The 17130-nt window shown below is 37.2% G+C and overlaps 1 protein-coding gene across 1 annotated transcript in view; it reads left to right on the top strand.

Moving 5' to 3' along the window:
• The first annotated feature begins 681 nt into the window (after nt 1-681).
• Nucleotides 682-17130, top strand: part of LOC128025288 (bone morphogenetic protein receptor type-1A) — a 34730-nt gene continuing 18281 nt past the window's right edge. The window contains exons 1-2 of the mRNA XM_052611499.1: nt 682-981; nt 9562-9665. The gene's annotated coding sequence lies outside the window, so the exon portion shown is untranslated. The remainder of the gene's footprint in view (nt 982-9561; nt 9666-17130) is intronic.

The following is a 17130-nucleotide window of genomic DNA, read 5'->3' as shown; positions in this document are numbered from 1 at the left end:
TCAGTAAAACTTTTTTTTTTTTAAGAAATGAATACTTGGATGGATTAAACTGATCATTTTGCAAATTACCTGAAAGTGTTCATTAAACAGCACAACTGTTTTTTATAGCATTGATAACAATAATGACTGCTGAAAATTCTGTTTTACGTTAAAAAAAAACGTATTTAGTTTTTAAATACATTAACATTGTATGGTTACTGTATCTTATCATATAAATGGAGCCTCTGTAAGAACATAAAAAACTTACCGACTCCAAACTTTTGTACGGAAGTGTATTCTTAAAAATGTCACAGTTTCTCTAAATTCATTCCACATGTAGATTCTGCCAATAATCACCCAGACAGTTTCTGCAACACCAATACTAACCTGAAGATGGCATTAAAAATCCGAGTGATAAGTCGTTAACTCTTACCTCTTCTTTCATACTTATCCACACATGTAAACATATGTTTAGTAATGTATAAAAATGGACACCTATTTTATGTGTATTTATTAATAGCTTGCTGGGTAGCCTTCATTATAAACTTAAAAGTTAAACTACTACTACATTTTTCCTCATATTGACACCAGATGGCACCCGTGGCTCGCGCTTTTAGATGACCCCCTCCCATTCATCCATCCTCTCGCTCTCTAGCGCGTCTCTCCTGCTTGTTTTTTCACCGCGCGGGTCTACGAGTGGAACGCTCGCGCTCGGCCGCGCTGCTGTGATTGGAGGACTACAGCAGCGCGCAGCTGTGATTGGAGGACTGAATCCGAGCACATCGCGTAACGCGCAGGAGTGGAATGTTCTCTCACACAGAGGCACAACTAGAGAGAAACGAACGAAAGAAACCAGGGAAAACGTTATTCGAATGCTGGAAAAAATCTCCTAAATCCTCAACACGGAAAGTCTCTGTAATACACGATTTGAAGTAGGCCTTCGTCACCAGTTGTAAATCCTAATATGGAAGGATTTTGAGTTTGAGTGGCTTCGTCAAATAGGTAAGTGGGAATTCCGGATATTTTGCATGATGGTGTTCTTTCCGGTAGTAGAGGGCGAAAGTTTGTTTCTCTTGTCAAGGTTTCGTTTTGCGAACCAGACAGTTAAGTTAATATTATATATAACAGAGGTGTTTCTTATCTACCTTGTTTACTTATCTTCCTTATCTGCTTTCTTCATTAGTGCTATTTTCTAATTCCAGCCCTTTTTGCCACATTTTATTATCTTTTTCTACAACAGCCGTGCTCTCATTAAAGTAAATTTACGTTACTTCCGTTTCTCTACGTTGCTCCATATTGTTTATTATATATATTTTGTGTGTGTGTGCGTGATGGCTTTGATAGCAACTGTGTTTGGGTTTTGTCAAGTCCCAACATGTATCGTGAAAAACCACGTTGACTACCTGCTTATGTCGAGTTGCTTGGATTGGCCTTTGTCAGTAGTTGAATTACAAACAGTTTGTCCTTGATTAGAGAGATGTTTGCTGTCTTTGACTTTTTCATTGTATATGTCAGATTACTCCCTGTGTTCTTTGACTGAATGTTGATTTGATTACATTCAGACTGTGTTTTTGCATGGTCGCTTTAGCATGTGTTACTACCACTAACAAAAATATAATTTTTATGCAGTATTTTACATTACAGATTGACCGATACATAAAATTAATTTTATGTTAAAGTGTCTAATAACCCATTTCCCCCCTCAAGAACTCATTGACACAATAATAATAATAACAACATAATAATAATAATAATTTTTATATATATATATATATATTATTAGTTGTTTAGAGGGGATGTTTAGAATATACATTTATTTCGGGGCCTCCTGACCCTCCACAGCACCCAGAGATTGAACAGTCTCATGATTATTCCCAGGAGCAATTAAGCACAGAGACAGAGATAAATCTCCTGCGAGGACAGAGGCACTTCTATCCATATATCTTAATTTACCGTGGTATTGGCCTTTCAGATTTGTGGAGGGAGAAAAAAGCAGAAAGCTCCAAATGAAAAACAGAGAACCTTTGAGAGGCCTGTGCTTGCTCTTGGCTCTCATAAGAAACCCTCTCTTTTTCACTGGCATTGTTCAGAAACACAAATAGACCTTATGCCTACAGTTTATTTTCCCTCTCTCAGTGTTGCTGTGAATACAAATATTTGTTCAAGTAAACACAGGGTACTTTCAGTTACTTAATATCCTGAAACTCCTTGATTGGGGAGATAGCATTATGAACAGATTTGAGATTGCATGTTGGCAAGTGTGAATAATGTTAACTGAAGGCAGACGATTTTCTAAATGGGGTCTTTTTATGCATGCATGCAATGAATGGGCTGTGGAGATTCCTGTTGCACGCATTGCTCTACCACATGTATTCTCATGTAACATTGTGTGAAAACCATTGTGTGATGCCTTTGAAACATTAGCTATTTCAGCTCAGCATTGTCTCAATAAAGTTACATTTACTATCTTTTATCAGCTACAGTCATGCAATGTTTTTTGCAAATTTGACTTTTCATAAAATCTATCTTTTATATTTACATTTTAAAATAATGTTTTTTTGGGTAAATTTTTGGATATCTTGAAAATTGTTTTTTGTATCCCATTGTTCTGGATAAAAAATATCTGTAATTTTCTTATATTTTTGCTCTAATATATAGTAAATATAATAATGTACTTAGATTTGTGCATACATTTTAAGAATGCACATGTATAATATATATTAGTAGTAGTAGTAGTATTTTTTATTCTCCAGTGTGTTAAGTTAGATAACTCTCTTTACTTGTTTTGTAATTGCATACATTAACTGCATGTGATTATTCACAGATATATAATCAGGACTACTTGCCCTGAAGCATGTTTATAAGGTCAGCTCTGGCCTTGACATAGGAATTCACATTCACAATCTGTGCCAGATAGATTAGTCCTGTGCCTGTTCTTTCTCATGAATCATTGGCACCAATTTGTTGTCATTTGCATCATGTTTTGTAATCTGTTGGCATATTTGTAAGTGCTCAACAACATGACCCCAGCAGCACCCCTCCCACCTCCCACAGCACATGAAACCTTCAGCAATCTGAATTGTTCCTGCAACCACAAGCCAGAAAAAGGCCTGTGCTCTGCTTGCAACTAAAATAGAAGGCCAGGAGTGGGAGGGGAAGAGAGAACCAAATCTAATTTTCTTCCTAAGAGCTAGGCTTTCTTTATTTATATATATCTTCATGGCTGTATTTAAGGAGAAATGGTGGTGGCCTGCTTCCTCCATGCATTACTCGTTCTGTATTTTTTCAGCCTGTGGGCCTTCGTCTGGCCCTAGAAGAGCCTCTCCTTCGAAAGGGGGGAGGAGAGAGAAAGAGAACGAAAGGGAGGGAGAATGGAAAGGGGGGAGAGGGAGAAAAAGAGTCAGGTTTCGGTCCCTGTATGCTCGAAGCTGAATGAGACAAGGAAGCAATATTACTTAGACTCAGACGTTACTTTTAAGCAAAGCACTTTTAGTTTTTCATGCTCTCATTTGCTTGAAGGGATAGTTCACCCCCCAGAAAAAAGAATGCTAAAATAAAATTGTCATCATTAACTCACCTTATTTCATTCCAAACCTGAATGACTTCTTTTGTGGAAAAATAATGAAGATTTATTGAAGAAGAACGTAATTAATAGAGGTTTTGAAAGTCATCATCAGGGTGAGTGAATGATGACAGAGTTGTAATTTTTAGGTGAACTGTCCCTTTAAGACTTATTTTAAGAGTTTCATGTTTCATAGTAGGCTGTTCAGTTGTTTGCAGTTGTGTAATTCACCTTGGCTGTAATAAGACGTAATAGTAAAAAACCAGAGAATGGCTACTTTCATGGCCTTGAATGGCAGCTGAAATTGAGTCTGGGGACTGGAGATTTTATCGTTTTCTGCAGTAACAGTCAGTCTGTTTATTTCCTTTTTTTTTTGCATGGAAATGTGGAGCACACGTCCCCGCTTGGTGAATCTTTTCTCACTAAATGTTATCTTCAAACCTTAATAAATGCCAAGCCTGTAAATGGCCTGTTTGCAGTTGGCAAGTGAAGAATGATTCTTTTGAGAAGCTTTGAAAAAGGACAAAAGTTGCTTCAGGTTGAAATAACCCCCAAAAAATCTTGTTTGCTACTGAGAAGTGTAGCACATCTTCATGCATGCAGATTGTGCTTGTCATAAATTTGGCGTATGCTTTTTAGAGAATAATGCTCCGAAAACACGTCTTGTTTGGAAACCGCGACTAAATTAGCCCTTGTTAAGCCCTTACACCCTCACGTCGATGTAGTGCTTTATGTAATACCTTTTCACTTGTCACTCACTTTTTCTGTCTCAGTGTAGGAAATGGCATGTCTTTCAGGAGTGTTTTGTTGAAAGGTGCCGTTGTGACCACACAGAACAATAGAGCAGAGTTGGTTGTGGTTAGCCGAGCGTGCAAAGTACACACGCGTCCATTATTTGCGGTGCCGAGACGTCTCCGTGTTTAACTCTACCACACACTGCTATTACTTTATATCAATCAGGTAGTGGCTTATTGCTAGCACCTGCCACTATGACCCTATTTTGGGCTAGTGGGCCCTTTTGTAGTTCTTCCCATAATGCTTTTTCAAAATGTGAGATTTATTTAAACAGTATTGCATGCTCTTCTTCTTTGAGTAGTGTTTTGATTGTTAAGTATTGGATATTTTCTCTCTGCTTTGCATAGGTAGTTATATTTGACATTTTATTATGGCAAGAGACTCCTAAACCATGCCGTCTGTATTTTAGCAGTGCATTATGTTAGGTCTGAGATGTGTTTGGCATCTGCACAGAACCACACGACTATAAAGAGGGGCATTTCCAGAGTCTGGCTCTGTCTGTCTGAACATTACTTGTGCTCATAGCACTGCTCGACCTGAACAAAACCTCAATAAAAAACATTTATTAGTACTGAGCCCTCCAGCAAGTCCAGCCATCACAAGAAAACACGTATTCATTTCTGCATGTCTGAAGCTAAAATGCATATAGATCCCCCGGGCTTGACAATAAGGATGCCCCGGTGGCTAAGGGTCAGTGTGAGAGAGTTTTGGAACAGTTGAGAAACCAGTGCTATGCTGTAACGCATTCATTTAAAATGGAATTTTTTTGCTAAATGGTCAAGTGTTAAATGTTCTATTTTGATGTTTTAAATATCACAACATGTGTTATTTAAATCTGTAAATGTATGAATCTGTAATTTTTTCATTTATTTTAATATTTAAATAACATAAGAAACACAATAAACTAAAAATTTTGTATATAAAACATCGAATGTACAAATTATAATATTAATTAGCATAAAATAAAATACTTATACACCCATAAATGAAACATTACGTTTGTCACAAAAATATAATCGTGTCAGATTGTGTCAGAAAAACATGTATTATGTATGTATGTGTATGCATACTATATATATATATATATATATATATATATATATATATATATATATATATATACAGTACAGACCAAAAGTTTGGACACACCTTCTTATTCAAAGAGTTTTCTTTATTTTCATGACTATGAAAACCTACTAAAAACCTACTAAACCTGCAAACTAGAAATTGAACTTCCATTTTTATGTTTTTCATTCAGCTTCTTTTTTATGCCATCTTGTTTTAAAATATGAAGTTTGATAAGCAGATTAGAGGATAAGTCTCAGTGAGTACAGCACCAAAAGCTACAGCCTGCATATTGTGTTTTCTGTTTCAGGGCCGTAACCTAAATGAATGGAGAATTGCTGGTTGTAATTGAATGACTTCCTCCATAATAGGTCTCTGCTTTGTAGAGGAAATGAGTAAGAGTTCCTAAATAGTGAATATGAACAGATGTGTTATATGGTGGTCATCATCACTCAGCTGTTGTAAGCCCATGGTTATTTATTGTCTTTCTCCTTTAAACTTTGCCAATCGCATTTCTTAAAGGAAATGTTCAACCAAAAATGAAAATTCTGTCATTAAAGCTGCAGTCGGTAACTTTTGGTGCTCGCGTCTGGCGAAAGAACATGTAGCCGGAACTACTTCTCTCTGTTTACATCTATGGCGAGTGACTCAAGTACTGTGATAGTCTGCAGCATTGCCGACCCCAACCAGACTAAAATAGTCTAAATATAAACTCTTATTATAGGGGTACCATAGTGATTCAGGATAAGACAAAAACACGGTTTGGATTATGGATTCATGATTATATATATTTTTTTACATTTTCAACACAAAACAATTCTTTGGCCAAAACAGACAGACAATGGTAGCTTTAGCAACATTAGCCTTACAAAGTGCCAAGAAGCTTTTTCAGAAAGGCAATTTGAAAAAAAAAAAAGCGTGATACTTCTTCAGTAGGTGTAGCTGGATCACAAACCATCTTTCAGGAGCAACTTTTGTGCAAAACCTGCTTTATACTGACCCTCATTCACAAAGCAGTCAAATGATGAAAAGCAGCGTGTAAAATGATTTGCACAGACATAAACAAATTTTGGTAGAGTCAAGGGAGCATTTTCTTCGAAAACAGAGTTAATCCATGAATGCAACAACAAAATACAATGTCAAACTAACTTTAGCCTATGTATTAAACATAGAACTTTTATTAACAAAACAAATAAAAATACCCCATGCTATAGTGCAGGCTATGCCTAATATAAAATAACAAATAACTTGCATTGTTTAAATGGGTACAAAACTGTAAATAAGTAAACATGTATAATATATAACCAAATAAATAAGAATCGTAGAACATTTATTAGCAAACGAATAAGAAGGCTCAGAGGCACAGCATACACCTTGATGTCAAATAAATTACACAAAGTTTAAATAAAGTAAAAATCAGCAAACTGTGAAACCAATTAAATAACTAGCAAATGTTTAAAAAAAACTTCCAAAATCACCTTATATAAATGTCAAAAGTCAACAGGCTTCTCAAAATACTGTCAAACAGGCCCTTTTGCATTTTGTTTCTAAACTAAATTATCCACCATCATCTTGTCTGTCTCACCCCACTCCTCTTGTCAGCTCTACTCACTCTCCTCACTGGAGAAATGAAATCTAATCTGTGATGCTGCATTAAGCAGCTGCGTTCAGTTTTTAATTGTATTGCCTGTTCTATTACTGAACTAAATGATTTTTTAACTATAAAAAATTTAAACTGTGGTGGGTGTTGGTGCCGCGGTGAGCAAGTGACGTTACTGGTGTTGTGGCTTAATAACTGTATCACCGTCAGCACCGTCTATCATGGCAAGCTTAGCATGAAGCCTGTGGCTTTAACAGTAAACAGTTTGCTGTCATCTCACAAAATTAAAGAAAACTTCAGCTGTTGCCTTCCCACAGAGCTGAATCGTGACTAAATGCTCTCTCCAAGCTTGTAAAATATCACAAACATTAAGGAATATCATAACCACAGTGTAAAAAGAATGAGTGGGTGCTTTGTAGCTTTTTGCAGGCACAGTTGAGCCCTCCCTCAAGGCATCCGTGTTCCTATCCTCAGCGCCTCAGTGAACCACACTAAACCTTCTCATTTCATGGGCTTCAATTTCTATTAGCTATGGCTGATCTTTCGCTTTGATCACATTAGTCTCCGATTTGAGTTCCAATTGCTTTTTATACACCCTCATGCTTCCCTGTTGGTTTTACTAAACCCTCTGGAATTAACAGCAGCGATGACATCTTTATATGTTTGATTTCCACTTCCTACTGCTGTCCCTCGACTTTCTGCATATATTTTCTCTTTCAGCACTCAAAAAACCAGGTCACAAATCGCTTCCGGTCAAGAGTTTTGAAGTGGAGATGTGTATACACAAGCCACTCTAATTACAAACGGCTAAATGTAAAACGGTTGTTTTTAATGAGGGCTATTGAAAAGATTACCCCAAAATCTACAGATTTGGGAAGAAGTCAACATTCCTTGGGAAATAAGTTATAATCCTCTTTCGAAGCGTGGGAAGTCACGGTCAACTCCTCCTGGCACCTGTATGGATCTAAACGTCTCAGGCTTGGTGACACTATGTCTGAGGAGCGTTTTTGCCTTGCGTTGGCTGCTAATCCACACAAAGTCTCAGTTTAGTTTAATATGTGAGAACAGCATTATGGATCTCCTGTGTGACCTATTTAGGGTTACTTGTGCAAAGTTTTGCCATGAACTTTCTTGACAGCAATTTTCTTGACACCTCAAGAAAGAGTGTTTTGGTGTCATATTGTTAAGTTTGAACCTGCCATATTATAGCGTATGATACTGTGTGAAACCTTGCTTGCAAATATGTACTTTTAGTTTTGAAACAGAAGTCTAAACATGGAAGTGTAAACAAGAAAGTAATCTAAGGCTGCAATGAGTGGTTTTTAGTGAGCAGTGTGGCATTTTATTTCCACTTTTCATAACCAGTTTTAAAGATGACTTTCCAAACTTTGTAATCATTAACACCCTATCTATCTCTCTGCTTAAACCCTGCCACTGCACAATACTCTGCATGATTGCATTTATTTTTTACTGAAACACTCATCTTAATTCAATCAACAACTGATGCATAGAGCCATGTACCATTTTTTTTCTTTGATAATCCTTTTCTCTTTGACAACGTTTAAATAATTCTGAAGAAACTGAAATCACGGTATCTAACAAAAACTATTGGATTGTTTCATGAAATACCTTAAAAAGATTTAAACAAAATAATTCTGAAGATGCACATTAGGGCTGCACAATAAATCAAATTTCTAATTTCGATTTATAATTAAGGATGCCACAATTTATATAATCGTTCAAAGTGGCAATTAATCGTTCAAAGTCCACTTATGTTATTCTGCACGCTTAAGATATGTTTTTTCTTTCAACATGTTCTCATAAGAGCTTTTACATTGTTTTAGTTTTAGTATAACATTATAATACCATTAATATTTTTCTAATTTTAAGAAGAAACCAATCCGATGTGTATTTGACATTTGAGGCTTAATACTATAGAGAAGCACAAAATTTTTCAGTTTGTGTGTTTTTAGCCTCTTTATTTTTATATAAAAATATGGCATGCAGTTGCATCAAACAATGATATAAGGATAATTTAATTTAAATTGTGATGATCATAATTAATAATCGCAATTACAGTTTCAAGGGAATAATCGTCAATTATGATTTTTGTCATAATCAAGCAGCCCTAATGCACATGCAGTGTCCTAAAGCAACGCAAGACAAATCATGAAAATATCCAAGACTATTTTCTCATTCTTTTGGACTCTGTGCACTCAAACATTGCTGACGTATTTCTTTCACTTGATCCAATTTTTATAATGAGAATAATAAACAGGGGATCTGCTGTCTTTTAAATTTGTGATGCAACCAGATAATGATAATTAACTTTATATGAAATCAAATATTGTTATGCTTAATCTATATGAGCGTTCCAAAAGTGTAAGAAGAAAGTAAACCAAATGACATTCATTAGTATTGGATTCCTGCAGATCTAATTTGTTTTCTGACTTTCTGGGAGTTTGCATTTTATCTCCATTTGCAGAAGTTTAGGTAAAGCTCATCTGATATAGTATAACTGTTGTTAGTGGGTCTTAATGAAGTTTTCTTTGCTCCCCAGGAGCTTGTGGCTTTGCTCTGTGATGTGCAGACAGAAGACTTTTAATGCTGATACTCATGATTACCCTTCATCATCATGTGCTGCCACACTTGCTACCCTGTGAGGTAAGAACCTGCTGCTTCCTGTTGCAGACTGGTGTACGAAGCTCCTCTTTAATTTAACTCAGTTTATTCCTTTTTACTGTGGTCTTTGTGTTTTTATACTTTTTCTTTCGTAAATCAGGGTCTGTTGTGTTTCACAGAATCTTTTTCTGAAATGAAACTGCTGGTAAATGGTTGGAGTTTTCTATTCTCTGTTAACAGAGGGTCACCTCTTTTTCCAAGACTCTCAATAGCCAATTACATTAGTAAATGCTGCAATTCTTCTTAACTACTTCCATCTCTGGCTGTATTTTCATAGGGAGAGAAGGAGCATACTCCAGTCTTGATTACCAAAGCCCAGAGTTTAACCCTTAACCCTGTGCCTGAGACAGAGACAGACTTATGCAATCAGTGAGTTTCCTGTCGCATAATTATTGGCACTTGATTGGTCTGTCAGAGAACAGATACCCTGCAGCCCACCTCCACTGTTCCACTCCGCATTAATGACCCATGACATATGAGAACCGCGTTGACATGCAGAACTCTGCCACATTGAAGGGATCACCGTTGAGATTTTCTCAGGTACTTAAGGGCTTTACTTTTGATTAGACTGTAGTGAGAGTTCAGATGTCGCTCAGAGGCATGGGTCAATCAGTGCATGATGTAGCGAGCCTTATGGACCTGGGATGTTTACATGGGGCTGGTTGGATGGCTGGATTGAGGGAGGGGCTGTTCCACTCAATTGCAGCCACATGTTTGCAGAGGATGTGGAGCTGAACGAGGCTGTGTGATCTGCCAGGCTTTAAAAAGGGCCTTCGCCTGTGGGCATCTCTAAAGTTTTCCAGTGCGTTCCTCCAGCCTCTTCGTTACTGTGGTTTCTGGGCAAACACACTACACTGTTGCTGTACAATTTCGCATTCATAAACTGCACTCAGGCTGCCTGAGATTCCCATACAATTGCTCAGACAAATCCGTTCTTGTACTGACTTACACTAACACACAGACCACACACATATAACTAATTTGCACTGAGATGGGGCATGGAATATTTTATATGTGACGGCGAACATTTGCAAAAAGCAGAAGCAGAACAACTTCAAATATGCACATGTAGCATAACAGAAAGTGACGTTGTCAACAAACTCTGGTTTTTGTTTGTATTACTTTGGCCACCTGTTTTATGTGGTCTGTTCGTCTGTTTTGACCTGTTTTTATGTGTATCTATGTCTTTTGTTTGGGTAGAAGTGCTTTGTCTTTTGGAGCAGCCGCACAGCACTTTGGCCAACTGTAGCTAGATGAAACAGAGCTTCACTGCTTGTGCAACATTACAAAAAATGGACTGGCATGAATTCAGTAGGACTAAATGGTTTACATTTTAAAAAGACAAATTATTGTTTTATTCTGACTAAAATGAAAGTTTAAAGTGCATGTAAATGCACTAATTGTTGGAACCTGGATCAAAGTGTCCACAGTCACACTTTGAAGAACAAAGGCTTTTGCTGCTCTTCCTGCTGCTGTAATTAGGGAACAAGTCAGTGTAAAGTTGTGAAATGACAGAAATTTAGTAGTTTAAATTATTGGCTTATTTATGGAAAATTAATAGAGGTTGATTGACCGAGTGGTATAGCGGATGCAAAAAATTGAAATTCTGTCATCATTTACTCATCCTCATGTTGCTCCAAACATTCATGACTTTCTGTCTTCTGTGAACACAAAATAATATTATGAAGATTCTATACAATCAATGAAAGTCAGTGAAATCAGTGTTGTTTTTTTGGATCGCCTTGACTTTTACTGTATGATCAAAAACAGTTGAAGGTTTGGAATGACTTGGGGTGAGTAAATGTTAACCAAATTTTTATTTTGGGGTGAATTTTCCCTTTAGAGGCATGAAAAAAAATGTGACTTTTTAATTCTCATACTCTGGACTTGTTTACATGTCCTTGCCCTGTTCCGCCCAAGAACTTTTGGGCTGAGGATTTCCACTTATACCAAATTCCCCCTGCAGGGCAAGATGATCTCGGCCAGTGAGAAAGTTTACCACAGATGATAAAACCTCTTTATCATCCCACAGCCATGGAATTTGTGAGCAGGTAGTGGAAAATACACCACTTTCCTTTCTTTCATGCCCTAATGCCATTTGAGAGACAGCAACTTAAACCTTGGTACTTGTAAAACAACCATCACCTCACGTGATAAGAAAACAGATCTCCAGCAGCGCACAATATGTCTCTCCAATCTGTGTGGATAAGAAAGAAAAAAAATAGCCTCCATTTAAACACCTTGTGTCAGACATCTTGATTTGTAAACTCATGCAGGAACAGACATTCTGGCAGCACAACCTCTGCAGAGTGTGAAAATGATCTGCTTGATTCGGAGGAACCTCCTGCCGCAGCCATTAAGCATCCCGCCTAGAGAATTGGAGACATCTGAGATCCCTGCATGAAGTGCACTTTCATGCTTTGCTCATCAGGGCAACGTCCTTCAGCTCAAAACAATTTGCACTTAGTGTTTTTGGGGAAGGGGGCAATGTCACATTCAGTTGCCAGCTGGATGACATGTGTTTCTATACACAGAGGGACTAGCCACTTAGTAATATGGATTTTGTTCTCCGCATCCAAAAAGAAATGGGCTTGAACAAATCTGAACTGTGGTATGTGATCTGTCAGACTAGATCTCACAATGGATGTGTAGATATGGGAACTCGAATGACTATCCCTGGGTAGAGAACACTAATTTCTGAATTAAGAGTTGTAGACAATGAAAAAATTAGATGGAGATAATTGAATCCTGAAGAGATGTCCAAAGCTTGGGGCTTTTTTAGTTTCTTATACCCCCTTTAGTCTTTCCAGTTGGAAAATATAGCTAGTAGTTCAGTCTGTTTATACCCGAGAAATGTGATTTCACATGTTATTAATTATTCATGAATATAAATTAATATTATGTACATTCGGTGTTATATAAGCCATTTTGGCCTTTAAAAAAATAATGTATTAAATAAAATTCACAACCAATGAAAAAGTGTATATAGCAGAAGTAATCGAGTCTTCATGGTCACATGACTGAGCCATGGAAATTGTTGAAGGTACAGATACCCTACCGTTCAAAAGTCTGGGGTCAGTAAAAGTTATTGTTATTATTATGTTATATATTTTTGAAAGAACTCTCTTATGCTCACCAAGGCAATGCATTTATTTGAGCAAAAACACAGTAAAAACTTTACATGGTATAGAAAATATTATTACAATTTAAAATATTTGTTTTCTGTTTGAATACATTGTAAAATGTATTTGTTAATATCACAATTATTTCTTATTATCACGGTTGTAAACAGTTCAACTTGATGCTGCTTAAAATGTTTATGGAAAATTTTAGATTATATCTCCAGGTTTCGTTGATTTATTTAAAAAAATATATCTTTTGTAACATTAATGTCTTTTCTGTTAGTTTTTTGTGTGTCCTTTCTGAGTAGAAGAAAATTTATTAACAAAACCTCCTGACCCAGACCTTGTATGGTAGTGCAATGTATAATGCAGGACAGTGCACAGAGTGCATTTCTGTCTAATTTCCAGCAGAGCTGATCTGTGATTGTTGAAGTGAGCGTGGGCCTTCTGTTGTGTTGTCCAGAATTTAACCTCCCAAGTCCCAGCCATATGTCTGTGACGTGAAGCCCTCTCTGGAGAGCTAGGCTACATTTGGTTGTGGAATGTGCTGGAGCGTGTGCATCTGCTTAAACAAAGCCTTATTTTCAGCCCAATGTTGTAATTACAGACTAGAATAAATCTAGCCGTCTTGTGAACCCTCTGCGGCCTCTGCTCAAGTTTCCCAGTATCTGCTCAGGGCTTGTAAGTCCAAACAGAGAGTGTTTACAGCAGTACATTTAAGCCATCATTGACACAGCATCTCTCAGAAAAATGTATGCACTTTTAGTTAACATTTATGTACTTTTCATTAAAGATTTGTGTTCTCCGTGTGAGGAAATGTTACGTTTGTGAAACTAGATTGTGTTGGAATGGGCCTCTAGCAGTAGCATGGTCCTTGCTCTCTTTTTTCCTATGAAGAAGAAGTATTTTGTGTTACAGTAGCCACCAGATCCAGTCTGTAACCATCCCAGATGATGGATCAGCACCTAGAGATGACCTCGACAGCCCTGAATGTGAGTGGAGACCAGGACAACTAGATGAGCCCCAGAGACAGATTCCCAGTGAATACCTTTCCTCATAGACGGGGACAAGACAACGGAACCAGATGAGCCCTCTGCACAATCTAACTTTGCTGCAGCATGGATAAACCTGCTGGTTCGTCTGGCCGGAGGAGAACTGGCCCTCGAAAATTGCCGAAACATTGCCGGATTGCCTTCTGTGTGAACGCAAACATGTCCTAGGATTGATTCCGGGATCGATCCCGGGCTGGGGACCTAGTAACATTGAAGAACAAAGTTCAGTCACGAAACAAACTTTGTGTGAACAAAAGCCAGAACCAATGCCGTAAAGGGTGTTTCGTAGTGATGATGCACGTTATAGTGTGACTCTTTTACCGGATGTTTTGAAGGCAGATCAACATTCGCGAGGGAAAAATATGTGCAAACTGTAATCACTATCCATGCTGAAGCTGAGATTGTTCGCCAGTTTAAGTGAAAGTTAACGTGCCAAGTGTTTTTGACTCATACATTACACATAACATCCTGAAATCACATGTCATTATGGGACCTTTACGGCTTGTGTGTGAACGCACATACAGATTCCAGGAAATCACTGGCAGTATGAATGAACCGGAATCTCAATGTGAAAGGGGCTTTAGTTGGTCACACTTAATTTCCAGCTATATCGTCAACTTGATTGCACAGGTACTATTCAAACTGAACTGAGCAGGAGGATGTCATCACCAGTGTTTGGAATAACGGCGTTTAAAAGAACGGTGTTTGGTAACGACGTTATTTTTTTTCAGTAACGCGGTATTCTAACTAATTACTTTTCCCGTCGTTACAACGCTGTTAACGTTACTGAACGTTAAATGCGGTGCATTACTATGCATTGATTTAATAAACTATGCAATCCGAACGCACCCCTGGCTCACACAGCGAGTAAGGAGGTGGGTTAATGACGAGATAAGCGATTGTGATTGGCTAAGGCAGAGTCATGTGTTTCATTGTAGCCAATCAGAGCCAGTGTTTTTGCACCAAAAACACACACACGCAACAGCTACACAGAGATTCGCAGCAGCAGCAGATATGGCGAGTCAGGAGCTATCCGATGAAAAGTTGGCATTTTCAAGGTGAAGATATAAGCACTACTTCAAATTCATTGTGGTCAAAGGCAAGATTGTGCATGTAATGTGTACATGTAATGTGTGACACACGCATCCAAAGCTAGTGGCCAAAAACACTTTTCTTACAAAGATAATACTTGAAATGCAGGATAAAACTCTTGCTGTCTGTTGACGTGCAATAAATATTGAAAGTTATGTACCTGTCTGTTCTACTCATTTCAACTGACTTGTGAAAACTGCAAAAAAAAAAAAAAGTACAAATTCTCTGACATGTAGCAACTTTTTTTTTTTTTTTACAGTAAGGCAAATAGTTACTTTCCCTGGTAACGAGTTACTTTTATTATAGAGTAATTCAGTTACTAACTCAGTTACTTTTTGGAACAAAGTAGTGAGTAACTATAACTAATTACTTTTTTAAAGTAACGTTCCCAACAGTGGTCATCACTGAATTCAATGTTGAACTGCCTTTAACTGAAAACCAGTGTCTTTCTATTTGATACAGTAAAGTTGCTTTGACACAATCTGTATTGTTAAAAGTGCTATATAAATAAAAGTGACTTGACTTGAGTTGTATTTTTGTACTGAAAAAGAAAACCCAATGAATCAATGCTTTCACTATTTCAGTCAATTGTAGCAGGGTTATTATTGTATTTTTAACTAAGATGAGCTGTAAAATCTGAATGAATAGCAACTTAAAAGTAAGCAAAATATAAACAATTTTATAAAAATGGTAGATGTAACATAGTATTGTGCAAAATCCTGCTGTCCATTTGGATAAACAACACAGTGTGGACAAGGTTAGGCAAACAGTTATTTATGTTGAGCTCCTAATGGTAAAAGAAAATCCCTATAGTTTAATTCTGTTTTTGGTACAGAAAAAGGTGGCTAGTATCATTAGTGCACAGAAATTAATATCAAAGAAAACACTGGATGAGCTTGATTGCTTTTCAACATGAACTAATCATTTATTTGCATGTATAACCAGTCAAAGGTTTAAAAATGGGTTTCTTGTGATCTTAAAAGACCTTTGAGTGAAAAACGGTTACATTTTCAGTATATAGAAAAAAACTGGCAATGTTTTGGTCGTTATGGAGTGTCTATATATTATACCTACAACTTATAATTGTATATATTTAATTAATGAAATAATGCTAATAAACCAATCTCTTCTATAACCAAAATCTGCTTTTTGCCTTTTTAAATGAATGGATAACCATTATACTATAACGGCTGGCACAATAGAAAGCCATATGATGAATCAGAGTTTATCTTTAGTGCTCCATAAAACATGGCCAGAAACAAAACCATTTATACCAAAAACAGTCATATGATGTCACAGGAATTTTCAAGAATGTCCTTACACTGTTCTTCATTTAAAAAATTCTTAGTAGTATCTACTTCCAGAAATATAGATTTATTTTTTACAGTTTTTCACTGTATATGGTAACAAGGTTACTATAAAATGTAAAAAAAAATAAAAAAATGCTAACAACAGAAAATGAGTAGGTGTGTGCAGAGACACTGCTAACTTATTTCGACAACTAACATGAATTTAGATTCAGTTTCATCTGGCCTCTCAATACTAAATACAGGTAAAAAGAGCACAGAAGAACCCAAGGTATTTTACTGTTGGCTTCCATGTGGGTGATTGGTAGAGCAGGAAGACCTTCACAACACCATCATCAGTGTGTTCTTGAACCCACGACTGTCTGGATAGAGTTACCACAGACCTCCGCCCTCGTTTCCTTCTTCTTTCTGCACTTTCCACTCGATTTCTCTTTAGTAGATGTACCCACAAAAAGATTCATTTATACCCTGCTGCAGGTTTTTTTTTTTTTTTTTGTATCAAATCCATTGGTCTTACTAAATTCACATCTTATTTCCCAATAACCCTGTTTCATATTTCCGTTAGAATGTTGTATCTCTCTTGGGGGTTGTTTAGACATCTGATAAGCCACAGATACAAACCAAAGACAGGCTGTAGATGTGAGAGAGAAAGCAACGGCAAGCTGTGAGAGGGCTGTGCTGGTAGCAGAGCGTGACTGAGATGTTGGAAGAGCGGTGGCCAGCAGGGAAAGATTGATCGAGGAGGGCAGGGGGGGTGGGGGGAGCAGGACAGGAGAGAAGAAGTGCAGCAGGAGGTTTGGAAGGCGAGTGCTCTGCAGGAACGTTTCAGTATTCTTATGGTAATCCAGCCTTAGATGAGCCTCAGAAGCAGCCA

This window comes from Carassius gibelio, chromosome A12, assembly GCF_023724105.1.
Source record: "Carassius gibelio isolate Cgi1373 ecotype wild population from Czech Republic chromosome A12, carGib1.2-hapl.c, whole genome shotgun sequence".
Taxonomy (NCBI): domain Eukaryota; kingdom Metazoa; phylum Chordata; class Actinopteri; order Cypriniformes; family Cyprinidae; genus Carassius; species Carassius gibelio.
This window is presented reverse-complemented; position numbering and strand designations above follow the sequence as displayed.